Source organism: Lepus europaeus, chromosome 17 (genome assembly GCF_033115175.1).
Source record: "Lepus europaeus isolate LE1 chromosome 17, mLepTim1.pri, whole genome shotgun sequence".
Lineage (NCBI taxonomy): Eukaryota > Metazoa > Chordata > Mammalia > Lagomorpha > Leporidae > Lepus > Lepus europaeus.
Genome location: NC_084843.1, coordinates 61,120,879 through 61,133,516, shown reverse-complemented (window position 1 = coordinate 61,133,516; position 12,638 = coordinate 61,120,879).

Genomic DNA, 12,638 nt, shown 5'->3' with positions numbered 1-12,638 from the left:
GGGGGAAGGCCTGGGCTGTGTCCGGGGCACAGGACCCTGGGATCCCCTGACAGCAGTCCTGGGTGGACACCCGGGCCAAGACCACCACCCTCTGCTTTCCTGTTCCTTCCCCCTCGGCCCCTCTGGCCTGCTGTGTCCTGAGCACAGCCTTCCCACTCCCTCCTGCCTCACCCTGCTCAAAGCTCAAGTCCAGGGGCGGCCACAGCATTTATTGGCTGTGCTGTCTTCCTAGCCGCTGCCCCCACACCGCCCCCACAGGCCGGCCTCCTTCCAGGGAGGTGGGAAAAGTTGAAAACGTGGCAGCCCAGTCAGCTCCCAAAGACGAAGAGAGCAGATCTGCCTGGGCCTCCTGGAGACAGGGCTCCTCAGCCCTGACTGGCGGGCTGAGGCCCCTCCCGCCACTGCACCAGCCAAAGACAGGCGGACTCCCCGGTGGTGCCACCGCAGCCGAGGAGCTCATTGGCTGCCCCACCCGGGGTCACCGCAGCCTGCTAAGGTTTGCAAGCCGCCACTTGTTAGCTGCAGTGGGCCCCCCCCCATTCACCCCTCCATCCCCCTGCCCTCCCCACTGAGAGCCAGAAGGGGTGGACCCTCTGGGTCTGTTTGCCTCAAGAAAGGTTTGCACAAGTACACCCCGCCCTGTCAGGTGGCAAAACAAGCCACTATCCACCCGGGCTCTGGAATCTGCCAGCTTATCTGCATGTCTCATGTGGCTGGGCTCTAGAGAAGGAAGTGCTCCCCCAAGGGGCAGAGAGCAAGCACCCTGTTGGCCCCAGGCCCATTGTCGCCAGACAAAGTCACCCGGCTGTCTAGGCAGGCACTCAGCAAGCAGTGCCAAGACTCAAGTTCACAGATGACCAACAGTGTCACTTCTGGAGCCACTTGGGAGCCCTACCAGACATGCCACCCTGTGACAAGAGTGAGCCAGCCCATTTCCCAGAGCAGGAAACTGAGGCTCAGTTGGGGGAGGGGAGTGACACCCAAGAGTCTCCAAGAAGCGGTGCATGCTTTGAGGTCCATGAGGCAAATAGCGGCTGAGCCCAGACGCGCTGTGCCAGGTACGGGTCCAGGAGAGTGGGAAAGGGTGAACGGGCCGTATTAAAGACAGGGCCTAATCCACGGGCTTGGCAGAGGTGGCGAGCTGCCCTTTGGAGCAGGGGTCTTTCCTGGCTCTGACCGAGGTGTCCACCCTGCTGTGCAGGGCAGCATCGCCAGGAGGCAGCAGAGTATGTTGTGTGGCAGCTGCGGCGGCTGGAGCCGGACCTGCCTTTTCCAGGCTGAGTGGCCACGGGCAAGCGGCCTCCCGTCCCCCGCCGGGGTGTCGGCATCAGGAAGATGGGGGCCGCGTGAAGGCCTGCCTCAGCAGGCAGGCGTGTGCAGAAGTGTTGTCACACGCAGAGCACTTGGATCAGTGTCTGCGCCTTGGCAACCCGTGTTCAAGTGTTTATCCTTTGCCCTTGGTCCACAGCGATTAACTGGCTGGCGGGGCGTTGGGTGCCACTCTAGGCAGTGAAACCTCAGAGTGACCGCCGGGGACTGCCCTTGAGGAAGTCCAGGGTGGGAGATGAGAGGAACAGTCAAGCCCTGGCCGCAGGGCAGGTGCCGGGCCCTGTCTGGGGACTCTCAATAAAGGAGGTGGCGAAGGTGCACAGAGGGCAGGCACCCAGGGAACACACGGAGGCCAGGGCCCCAGTCTGTGATTGGCACCGAGCCAACCTCACACAGAGAACGTCGCCGGGAGTGAACGGCAGAGGGACCCTGCACTGCTCCTGTCAGTCCTGGCTGCCCCGGGTGCTGTCACTCCACGGAGACCCTCCTAAAGGGGTGTTCCCCAGGGACAAGGGCCCAGCTTCCGCCGCTTCCACGGCCCATGGTGCAGGAAGTAAAGGTGCCGGCGCTGGGCTTTGTTTGGGGAGAGCGTGTCTGACCACCATGCCTGGTGCCAGCCCCCCAACTCCCCTCCACCAGGTTGCTCCAGGGAGGGCAGGACTGCCTCTTCTGTACCTTGGCCTGGCTGGGCTTTTCCCAGGGGAGTGGGTCCCGGGCAAGGCAAGGGGGAGGGCTTAGGGCCTTTGGGAACACTGGCTGGCAGCCCCACTACCTTATCTAGGTGTTCTCAGCTTGCTGATGGACACCTGATAGAGGCCCAGGAGGCGGGGCCTGAGCCGAGCAGGAGGATGCTGGTGTCTCTGTACAGGTATGGGGGTGAGGCCGGGGAGGGAGGGAAGACCCTGTCCATCCTGGCTCCCTGCTGCAGCCCCAAGCACCCTGCAGGGCCCAGCCAGCGTCAGGCCCTTCGAGGCCTTTCACCTGTGATTCTGCTATCCATAGGTCTTGCACAGCGGTGTCCGGGGTCCCGCTCTGGAGAGGCAGGGCCCTCAGAGGTGGTTCAGAGGCACAGCCCCAGGCCCTGACACTGGGATCTCCAAAGGAGGAGGCAAGGCTGAAGGCTGAGCCCCTGGGCAGCCAGACCTCTGCCTGGAAGCCACGGTGGCTCCCCCGCAGCTGTGCTCTGCCCAGGGCCAGCCCTCAGCCTGTGCCCCCGGGCAGCTTCTCCCAGACCTCAGAGGGCTCGGGCCTGCGCCAGGTGCCAGCACCTGCTCCTGGAGTCAGACTCAGTGTCCCTGGCTGCCCCAGTGCTGCCCTGGCCACCAGCCCGGGGGTCACCTCGTGCAGGCTCACCTGCAGGCTGCCAGCCCTCGACCCCACGTGCCGAGGCTGGCATCCTGGACCGTGAGTCTGCTGCCAGCCACATGTCAGGCAGCCCCCACTGCCACCACCACAAGTGCCACACGCGGCAGTGGCGTCTGTGGCGTCCCAGACACAGGCCAGTTGGTGCTCGGGGCTGCTTCTCTTTGCCAGCCGATGAGCCGCAGTCTCCTCATGGCCTCTGTTAGCACTAAAGGAACCAGGCACAGCCCGAACAGGACATGCCGTGTATTATCTGTAAAAGCTCATTGTCAGCGTTGTCATCACTCCACAGACTCTCAGCTGCCAGCCCCTGGTGGCCACAGGACTTGTAGGTTCCCCAGGCTGCTCCCATGCTAGCCGCTAGCTTGCCTGCCATTGGCTTTGCAAGGACGAGCACCCCGGGGGCTGGGCTCCCTCCCAGACCCAGCCCCCCAGGGTCGCATGCCCAGGGGTCTGCTTTTAGGTCCCTGAACCCAGCATCCACCTGCTCACGGCCAGCCTGGAGCTCATGAGCTGGGGTGGGCCTTGAGCCCAGGGGATCAAGTTGCGTGACCTACATCTGCCAATATTATTAGCTGTGGGGCTGGTGCAGCCTGGGTTGTGACACAATTTGAGGAACTGCTGACTTGGCTCAGGTGCCAGCCCAGCCACCGGCTCAGGGGCCCCTGGCTGCCCCCTGACCGGACCGGCCCCCGGCCATGCCCAGTGTCACTAGGATCATTGAATATCAAGGAGACTGACAGTAGCTCTGGGGCACTGCCCATGGCCACCCCTGGTCTACTGCCTGGCCACTGCCCCTCCCATATCTGTGTATAAGATCCCCGCTCCTCCCTCTGCGAGGCCCTGCTGACCACGCCCGAAGCCAAGCCGAAGGTGGTGGAAGGGTGGGGAACCCCCCCCATGGCTGGCTGGAAAAGGACGCCCCCAGGACCCCTCCTCTGTCACCCCATGGGTTCCCCGCTCTCTGTCGTGGGTGCCTGCAGCTGCCAGCCTCCAGGGCTGAGTCGGGGGAAGCCTGGGCCAGGACCTAGTGCCCCAGACTGTGGCTGTAGGACGCACCCCAGGCGGGGGAGCCGGAGCCAGTCTCCCGAGTGCCCCCTCCCCAGGACCCGTGTCTCATGTGCCACATGGGGACCTCCTGCCCGCCCTGAGGGCTGTTGGGGGACACGGGTTGAAGAGTGTGGCTGTGGCGTGGAAGGTTCTGACACTGAGACTTCTCTGGGGAGGGACAGGGCCCGCGGCCCCCCTGAGCTGCACATCCTAGGAGCTGCCACTGCAGGAGAGCCAGCCGGCGAGGGCCAGCACAGCAGCTGCCTAGAGGGGGAAGTGAAGACAGCGGTGCTGAGAGGATGGGTCCCCCGGGGTGCGGCAGGGAGAGGAGGCCCTGGGGCACCAGCACCCCCTGTTCTCACTTTCACTCAGTGCAGTTACAACTCATAGCTGGGAAGGGGCTCCCCTACGGCAGTAACTTACCAAGGAGGACACTGGTGCCCAGAGAGAAGTGATGGCCAAGGCCGCCCGGTCCTGGGGCATCAGAGCTGCCGCCTGGACCCCAGACCCCGGGCCACGGAAGAGCGCCAGCACGCCGCAGATGAGCACAGAGGCGAGGTCTGGGTGGCAGCCACTGCTCCCCTGAAAACCCTCAGGCCAAGGAGGCAGCGCCGGCTCCTCATCTGGGTGGTAAGGCTTCCTCCGTCTGCTTCCAGGCCCGGGGAGCTCTGCAGCTGGGCCTCTCCTGCCCCCCAACCAGGCGGGGCCATCCACTGCCCTCCACCCCTCAAACACTCACCCCGGGTGTCAGGCAGCCAGGGACACGGAGGCACCGAGGCCTGGGCCAGCCGCACCTGCTGCAAGGCCGTGCCCTTGTGCTCATTCCTTTCTATTCCTCAGGGTCTTCTCCAGCCCCCCAGTTCCCTCCCTGGCCTGTGCCTCTCCTTCCGCCCGGGGCTGCACCTGGCAGGTCCACCCTTCTCCCTGGTGGTGCTGGCAAGGACGTCCCAGCCAGCACAGAGCTCTGGGCTCCTCCCAGAGTCCCAGCCCAGTCCCTCCCCTGGGTGGGGGGTGAACAGAGACATCCCCCCGAACTGCACAGGGGAGCCTTGGACTTGGGCCCTGGGACTTGGGCTGCCAGGAGCCCCGATGAGGTGAGACTGGATCAGGAACCCACAGTGCCCTCCCACACCTGCCCTTTCTCCAGGACACGGCCAATGGCTCCGCTCCAGGGTGGCCAGTGCCCTGTCTTGCCCGGGACTCTCCTGGGTGGCAGTGAGCATCCCCCATGCCAGGAGACAACGCAGACCTGGGCGCGTGAGGACAGGAGGCCACCCCAGCTGGCACACACCTACCCAGGGACATTGAGTGGGCTCTTCTCTCCAGCACCCTGGCCGCTGAGGAGGTCAACGAGGGACCACACTGTCCTCCACTCGGAGGCCCACGGCTGGCTCAAGCGGAAACTCCACAGCCTGCCAGGGCTTGGCCTCCCGGGGCCCTGTGCCGTGAGTCGCCGAGGGAGCCCCCCGAGGCCTGGCAGGATGCAGGGGCCCTGCACCCCAGCTTTGCCCTCAGGCTGCTGGACAGGGCATTTGGAGGTGGCCCCAGGTAGGGCAACCCCAAGGCTGGAGCCAGGCACAGCACGCCTGGGGCCCACTGAGGCTGTCTCTACCTGTCTGGGTGCAGGGTGAGTCATTTCAGCTGGGACTAAAAATAGCAGGGCCCAGACGGGTGGCAGACATCTCAAGAGCTTCCCCTGGGCCAGCTTCCTGTGGGACTGATGCCTGCTGCGGCCCCCACCAAGACGCCGGGGAGGAGAGGGTGGGGGCTGAGACCTCCTGCCCCTGCCCTTCCCAGCTTCGTCCGGGGGTGCCCAGGTGCAGAGGAGGCGTGGGCCACAAGGAGCCGCGCTGGAGGGGAACAGGGGCTTGGAGAGAGGTGACCTGGGGCAGCGGGGCCTGGGACGGCACGGGGTGGGGAAAGGGTGTAATTCAGCTCCCTAGCCCTCAGTTCTGGGCGGGCACCAGCCAGGAGTCCCCTCCCACACCGTTCCCAGCATGGCACATTCACGCCCCAGCCCCCCCCCCCCCGACACAGGCGTGCACACACGCCCACACATGCACTTCCCCCTAACAGGACTGCTGCTCCATGTCTGTTGTCAGGGTATAGCCTGAGGACCCACTATGTGCTGGAGCCGCGCCCTGCAAGACAAGGAAGTGATGCTCATCACTGCCCCTGGCTTTGGGAACTGACATCATAAGAGGCAGCGTCAGGGCCGGCGCTGTGGCGTAGTAGGTAAGGCCACCGCCTGAAGTGCTGGCATCTCATATGGGTGCCGGTTCGCGTCTCGGCTGTTCCTCTTCCCATCCAGCTCTCTGCTATGGCCTAGGGAAGCAGTAGAAGATGGCCCAAGTCCTTGGGCCCCTACACCCACGTGGGAGACCCGGAAGAAGCTCCTGGCTCCTGGCTTCAGATAGGCGCAGCTCCAGCCATTGAGGCCATCTGGGGAGTGAACCAGGGGATAGAAGACCCCCTCTCCTTCTGCTTCTGCCTCTCTGTAACTCTGCCTTTACAAAATTTTTTTGAAAAATAACAGCAACAATGAAAGACTGCATCAAGAAAGGGCGGGAGAACACTCAGGGTGGAGACAAGAAGCCAGCAGGGGCCATGCTCGGGACCCCCTACACCCCCAAGTCCTACGGACCTGGGTTCAAATCCTGGCATTGCCTCTCTCTGGCTGCATGACCTGAGACAGATGGTTTGACCTCTCCCTGCCTCAGTCTCTCCATCTATAGAATGGATGACAACCACGTACACAAAGTCCCCTGGCACCCAGAGCTCTTCCCTTGGGGGCAGACACCCTGAGGATTTCAGCACACGCTTCCGTGGCAAGGACCCAAGATCAGACTCTCCCACCTGCGGCAGCGCCGGGGCCGGGGGCTGGACTGACGCCCACAGCAGGGCCCTCGGCTGTGAGCCCCTTGCATTCGGCTCATTTATACAGGAGGCATGGCGGGGAAAGGCAGGCCCGAAAACCCGAAATCACTCGCCCCAACCATACAGCCAGCTTTGATGGGAACCACTGGGACGCAAGCCCGAGTCCCAGCCCTCCGTGTGTCCTGGGGCGCAGACAGCGGTCTGTGGTGCCTGGCCTGGCTGAGGGAGGGTACACTGAACCCACTCTTCTGGGGTGAGTCCCTTTGATCCCCGCCTGGAGCCTGGGTCTGGGGCCGCCTTCCCCTGAGCTGCCCCACCTCCCTCTCCCGGAGCTTCCCCCCACCCCACCCCCGCCCTCAGGACCCCCTCCTGGACACACAGAACGTGTGGCGCTCTCTTGGGGTTGACCGCCTCAAATTTGGACAACAGCTGGGCGATGGAGATGCCATGACCCCCGCCTGACAGACGGGGGCCTGGCGGGAGCCCCGCATCCCCACAGCCCAGCTGGCTGGCGGGGGCGGGGCCTCAGGGCTCCCGGCACCACGCCTGTTTGCATGGCGGGGTTACAGGCAAAACCCAAGCCTTGCATCAGCCGGCAGGGCCCTGCCTCCAGCCACGGCCTCTTTCTCGTTTCTCTGGGCTTCCCCACTGTGCTCTGACTCACGCTCTGCCGGTCACAGGAGACTGGAGAGGGACGAGGCCTCCTGCCCCTACTGCACAGATGGAGAGGCTGAGGCCGGAAGTGACTTGCTCCGGCGAGTCAGGGCCAGGACAGGAAGCAGCACGGACTGGCAGGCCACAGAGGTAGCTGGGGTGGCTCAAGGGAGCGTTCCCAGGGGCCCACACATTCAAGGAAGCAGTTTTGGCATCTCACGGTGGCACAGATGTCAAGAGATTTGTATTAAATGAACGAATGAATGATGTAAGATCTGGGTGAAGAATGAGGGGTCACAATGCGGGAAGGATGAACAGGATACAAGGGAAGAAAACCGGCCTCTGAGCCCGGCTGGCCTGGGGGCTCACGGCCGCCCACCCCCGCCCATAGGCTCATCATTGCTATCACTTAGTGGGTGAGTCCAGTGACCACTGAGGCTTAACACTCTGCAGCCACTGGCTTATGTAATCCTCACAGCAATCTTTGATAGATAAGTTATCTGGACGCAGAGAGGTTAAGCAACCTCCCCAAGGACACACAGCTCAGCCCCTGCTCCAACAGGCATGAGAAGACAAATCCAGGGGCTGAATTAGAACTGCTCTCCAAACAAGCGGGGCAGGCAGACGTGCCCAGCTCGTGCAGGCGCCCACGTGGAGCTGCCCAGGTGTGCGCGGAGTTTGGCGCGGGGTCCTCGTGTGCCTGCAGCGCAGGGTGGGGGAGAGGCAAGGGCGGAGCAGAATGCGGGCGGCCGGGACCCGCAGGCATCTCGGGGCGTGCGTGCCCGCCCGCCAGTGTGTGCCCCGATTCCCAGCGCCCTTCCCAGAAACAGCTCCACCGGGCGGAAGTCGGCTGCTGGGGGCGGACTCGGGCACCCGTCCCTCGCCGGCCGCGGACGGCCCGGGCCGCACGTTGCCGGCGATTGCCCCATCCCGCTGCGTCCGCCTCGGCCGCCCCGCACGCACGTCACGCGTTTAGCGCCGCCCGGGTCCCCAGTGGCGCATTAACCCGGCGGCGGCGGCCGGAATCTCGTCCCAGACACCTCGGAGGCTGCCCTTTGCTCCGTCTGGCCTGAGCGGACAAACGAGGGAAATCGGGCAAGGCAGCCGCTCGGCAGGGCAGGAAACCCTTGGCCACTTTGTCTGGCTTTGTCTGGTAGGGCAGGGCCGGGCGCCCTGGGAGGCCAGAGGGGCTGCAGGTGCTCCCTCCCACCCTCGTCCATCCTGGGCGGCTGCCAGGAAGACTCCCAGATGAAAGCGGGGTGGGCTCAGGGCCGGCGCTGCGCTGGAGGCTGACCGTGGGGCCCTGGGGTCCCCTCCCCTTTGCCGCTCTACTTGGGCGGCTCTCTTGGCCTGCCTGGGTCACTTTGTGTGGAGAGTCGGTAATGGGGGGAGGGTGGCTAGGCTCAGCACTGCCAGCCAGCAGCACCAGGAGCCTCCCACTCCAAAATTTCCTCTGACAGCTAACTTTCTGGGCCTTTCCCGGCTGGAGCCCCAGCCCCCCCACACACACACACACCTTGCCCCGGGGCACCAGGGTCCTAACCCTGTCTGGCCTGAGCTCCACCTCCACCCCTGCCCTGTAGTTAGGAGTCTAGAGCTCCCCGAGCTCCCCGTGCAGTGTTCCTGCCCGTGCATCCCCTCAGCCCAGAATGCCTGGCCTGCCCTCCTGGGTGATGAGCTCTGTGGTGGCCCCTGGTGTCACCACCTGGTCTCGGAGAGGTCGGGAGCAGGGGTCCCGTGATGCTCCAGAGCTTCCTGTCTTGTCTCCTCTGGGCTCTGATTGCATCTCGGAATGCGAAGCTGTCTCTCACGGGACCGCAAGTGCATGCGGGCTGGAGCGTGTCTGTTCATCTCTGCACACTCAGCACCCCTGGGTGCCCAGCACAGCGCGAGAGCCGGGTAGATGCTTCTAGGAAGGATGACCAAGGATTAGCAAAAATCTTGATCCACACCCATGAAGACAGGGCTTCCCCCCTCTTCAGAAGTGAGGAGAGGCCGTGGCAGCCCAAGACACTAACACAGACGCCGGTGTCGTGGCACAGTGGGTTCAGCTCCCACCTGCGACACCTTTTAGAGTCCCAGCTGCTCCACTTCCAACCCAGCTCCCTGCACCTAGGAAAGCAGTAGAAGATGGCCCAAGTGTTTGGGCCCCTGCACCCCCCTGGGAGACCCGGAAGAAGCTCCTGGCTCCTTGCCCAGCCCCAGCTATTGTGGCCGTCTGGGGAGTGACCCAGTGGATGGAACCTCTCTCTCTATTTCTCCCTCTCTCTCTGTCTTTCTCTCTGTAACTGTGGCTTTCAAATAAATAAATAAATCTTTAAAAAAACAATAAACATTAACTTGGTCCTTTGGTCATTTAAAGCGAATGGAGGCGGCATAGATGGGTCTGAAAGCAAAGCCAGGCACGCATGCGCCGCCGCTCTGATCGCCGCGGCAGTGGGCCACGGACATTGTCACAGGTCACTCTGCTTCCCTGGGGAGTCCCCCTGCTCCCGCCCTGTGTGGCAGGAGCTGTGAACGGGGGGGGGGGGGGGCTGGGGGACTGCTGGCCCTCCCCAGAGACCATGGGTGTGAGCAGGCGGCCCAGGGCAACCGGAACAGGTTCACTGCCACCTGAGTTTGTCCACTGGGCGCAGGTGGGTGCAGAGCGACAAGGACAATGACGACAGCAGGACAGACTCCAGGTGACATCTCTGCAAGTAGCCTAGGGCTGTCAGCAGTGCCCCCGTGTGACAGGAAGCCTGGCCCAGTGCAAGGCCAGGCCACACTGGCTCCCTCCCAGGTGCGGGACACCGCCTGGGCTGTGGGAGGCACGCAGGGCAGCTTTTCCCGGCCCTTGGCGGGGCCGAGGAGTCACGCACAAAGGGGCAGGGCCAGGCTGGCGTGAGCAAAAGGCCTCTTCCCGCCTGCCCGCCCACTGTCTCGCTCCCAGCGGTTCCCAGGAGGCCTCCAGCAACACGACTCAGAGCAGCTGGGCCAGCGCGGAGGAAGGAAGAGCGGCCAAGGGCTCCGGGTCAGATGTCTGAGCCGCCGTTCCCACGGGGGCCTCTCATTATGCTCGCCAGGAAGCAGAACAAAACGCAAACCTTTGCCCTCATTTCCAGTACCCGGCTCCCTCCGTCCTCCCCTGCCTGTCTCAGACCCCACCTCCCCATCGGGGAGACGGCGGGGTGGCGCGGGAGGGCACCCTCTGTTCTCCAAGCACGCAGCTCCCAGTGCTGCGACCCTGGACAGCTGGCTTTGCCTCTGGGTGCCTCAGTTTCCCCCATGAATTAGCCAACACATGGAAAGTGTTAGGAAGAGGCTCCGTAGGCAAATGTATCTCTGCGCGCGTTAGCAGTGGGCCGAATCCCCAGGGTTATCACAGCACCTACTTTAGGGAGCTCCTTTTAAGGGTTAACTCAGGTACTGCATGTAAGATGCCTGGCTGTGTTGGGTACTACTTGTCTTGCTAAAGGCAGTCACATGGGGGTACAGCCCTGAGATGCTGTGGGCCAGGCGCGCGCGGCTGCTGCTGGCCCCTTGGGACTGGCGTGCCAGCCTGCCACAGTTTGGTAGCGTTACCGACTGGCGTGTGCTGAGCTGTTCTGTCAGTCAGCTGCCTGCCCCCGCTAACTCTCTTAAGTCAGCGCCTTCTGGCCTGGCGGCTGTCACAGGCCAGGCGCACTGGGCAAAGGGTCAGGCTTGCCGCCAAACATGCTGGCACTTCTCTGACCCCTGCTTCCTGTTCCAACCAGAAATGCACTGGCCAGGCCTTGCAGCCGCACAGGAGCAAGCTGGGGGGGGGGGGGGGACTGCAGGAGGAAGGCGGCCTGATCCCCTCGCCTCCTATCCCCCCACCCTCCATGCTCGCTGTTATTTGCCCAGTTTTACGATCTAACGCTGTTCCTAGGTAGGTGGTCCAGGGTCCGGTTTGCAGAGAACAGGAGAAAGGCGCGTCCACCCAGCAGCCGGGACGCACGCTGCCTGGCTCGCCTCTCCCTTCCTTCAGTGCTGATCTGCAGCGGACTCTCGGGAGGCCGGGCCGATCTTCTGTGTGACTGCCCCGTCTGGAACTCTCCAGAAGGAGCCCGTGACAATGGCAGCAGCGACAGCCAGGCCAGGTTGGAACTCAGCCAGCTTTGGAGCGGGGGTGGGGTCCTCAGTCAAGGGCAGGCCTCCCTTCCTCTCCCCCCTCCCCTTGGCAACTCTGGCAGGGAGGGCCCAGGCCAGTCTCAACAGGTCTTCCTGCAGGTGCTTCTGGAAAGCCATTGTCTTAGAAGAAGAGGAATTCCAGGACACCCCACCCCAAGCACGCACTGGAAAGGGTTTGGGAATGGGAGGCTAAGACGCAAGAGGCACAGGCAGTGTGGCGGGGCTGCCGAGTGTGTGATGTTAGGTCACAACCACCAGGCAGGTAACAGTGTCAAGGCCAAGGCTCGTCTATCCGGAAACCGTGAGGTTGGAGTTGTTAAAAATCAGCCTAGTCAAGTTAGCGTTCAGACTGGATAGGAGAGGGCCTTGTGGAACCCAGCTGGTGCCCGCAGATCTGAGAATCGCGGTGCAGTCACGCAAAACAGCCGGCTCCTGGGGAAGTCCTGCCGAGGTCTCCGGGGGTTCACCAAGAGGACTGGGTGTGGTCAAGTGGACGGGGTCTGGACCGTCCCGGTGCTGTCCTGGCAACTTCTCTGTGTGTTTGAAAACTTTCGCAGTAAAACTCTGGGTGGGGGGGAGGGCAGAGACATTGACATGGAAGAAGCTCTCCATGCACAGCCAAGCCAAGCCTGGCTCTGCTCTGAGGACACAAATGGTAGAAACGAGATGGCGTCCAGAGAGCCGGCTGTTTTGAAAGAGTCTGGGCAGTGCTTGCGTGGAGATGGCGCTACCATTAGAACTCCTTGAGTTCACAGCCAGGCCGGGACTCAGCCTACAGACTGGGAGGTTCTGGCTCTTTCAGCTGTTTGGCATCAGATTTAATATGAGTCGAAGAAACACAACCTCAAGACCTACTCTGAGGGGCCGGCGCTGTGACGCAGTGGATTAAAGCCCCACGGGCGCCGGTTTGAGTCCCGGCTGCTCCTCTTCTGATCCAGCTCTCTGCTATGGCCTGGGAAAGCAGTGGAGGATGGCCCAAGTCCTTGGGCCCCTGCACCCATGTCGGAGACCTGGAAGAAGCTCCTGGCTCCTAGTTTCGGATCGGCTCAGCTCCAGCTGTTGCAGTCATTTGGAGAGTGAACCAGCAGAATGGAAGATTCTCTTTCTCTCTGGCTCTACCTCTCTCTGTAACTCTGTTGTCAAATAAAATAAATCTTCGGGAAAAAAAAAAAAAAAAAAAGCCCTACTCTGAGCAAAGCCTTCCCTCCACAGCACCCGCTGCCCCAGCCCAT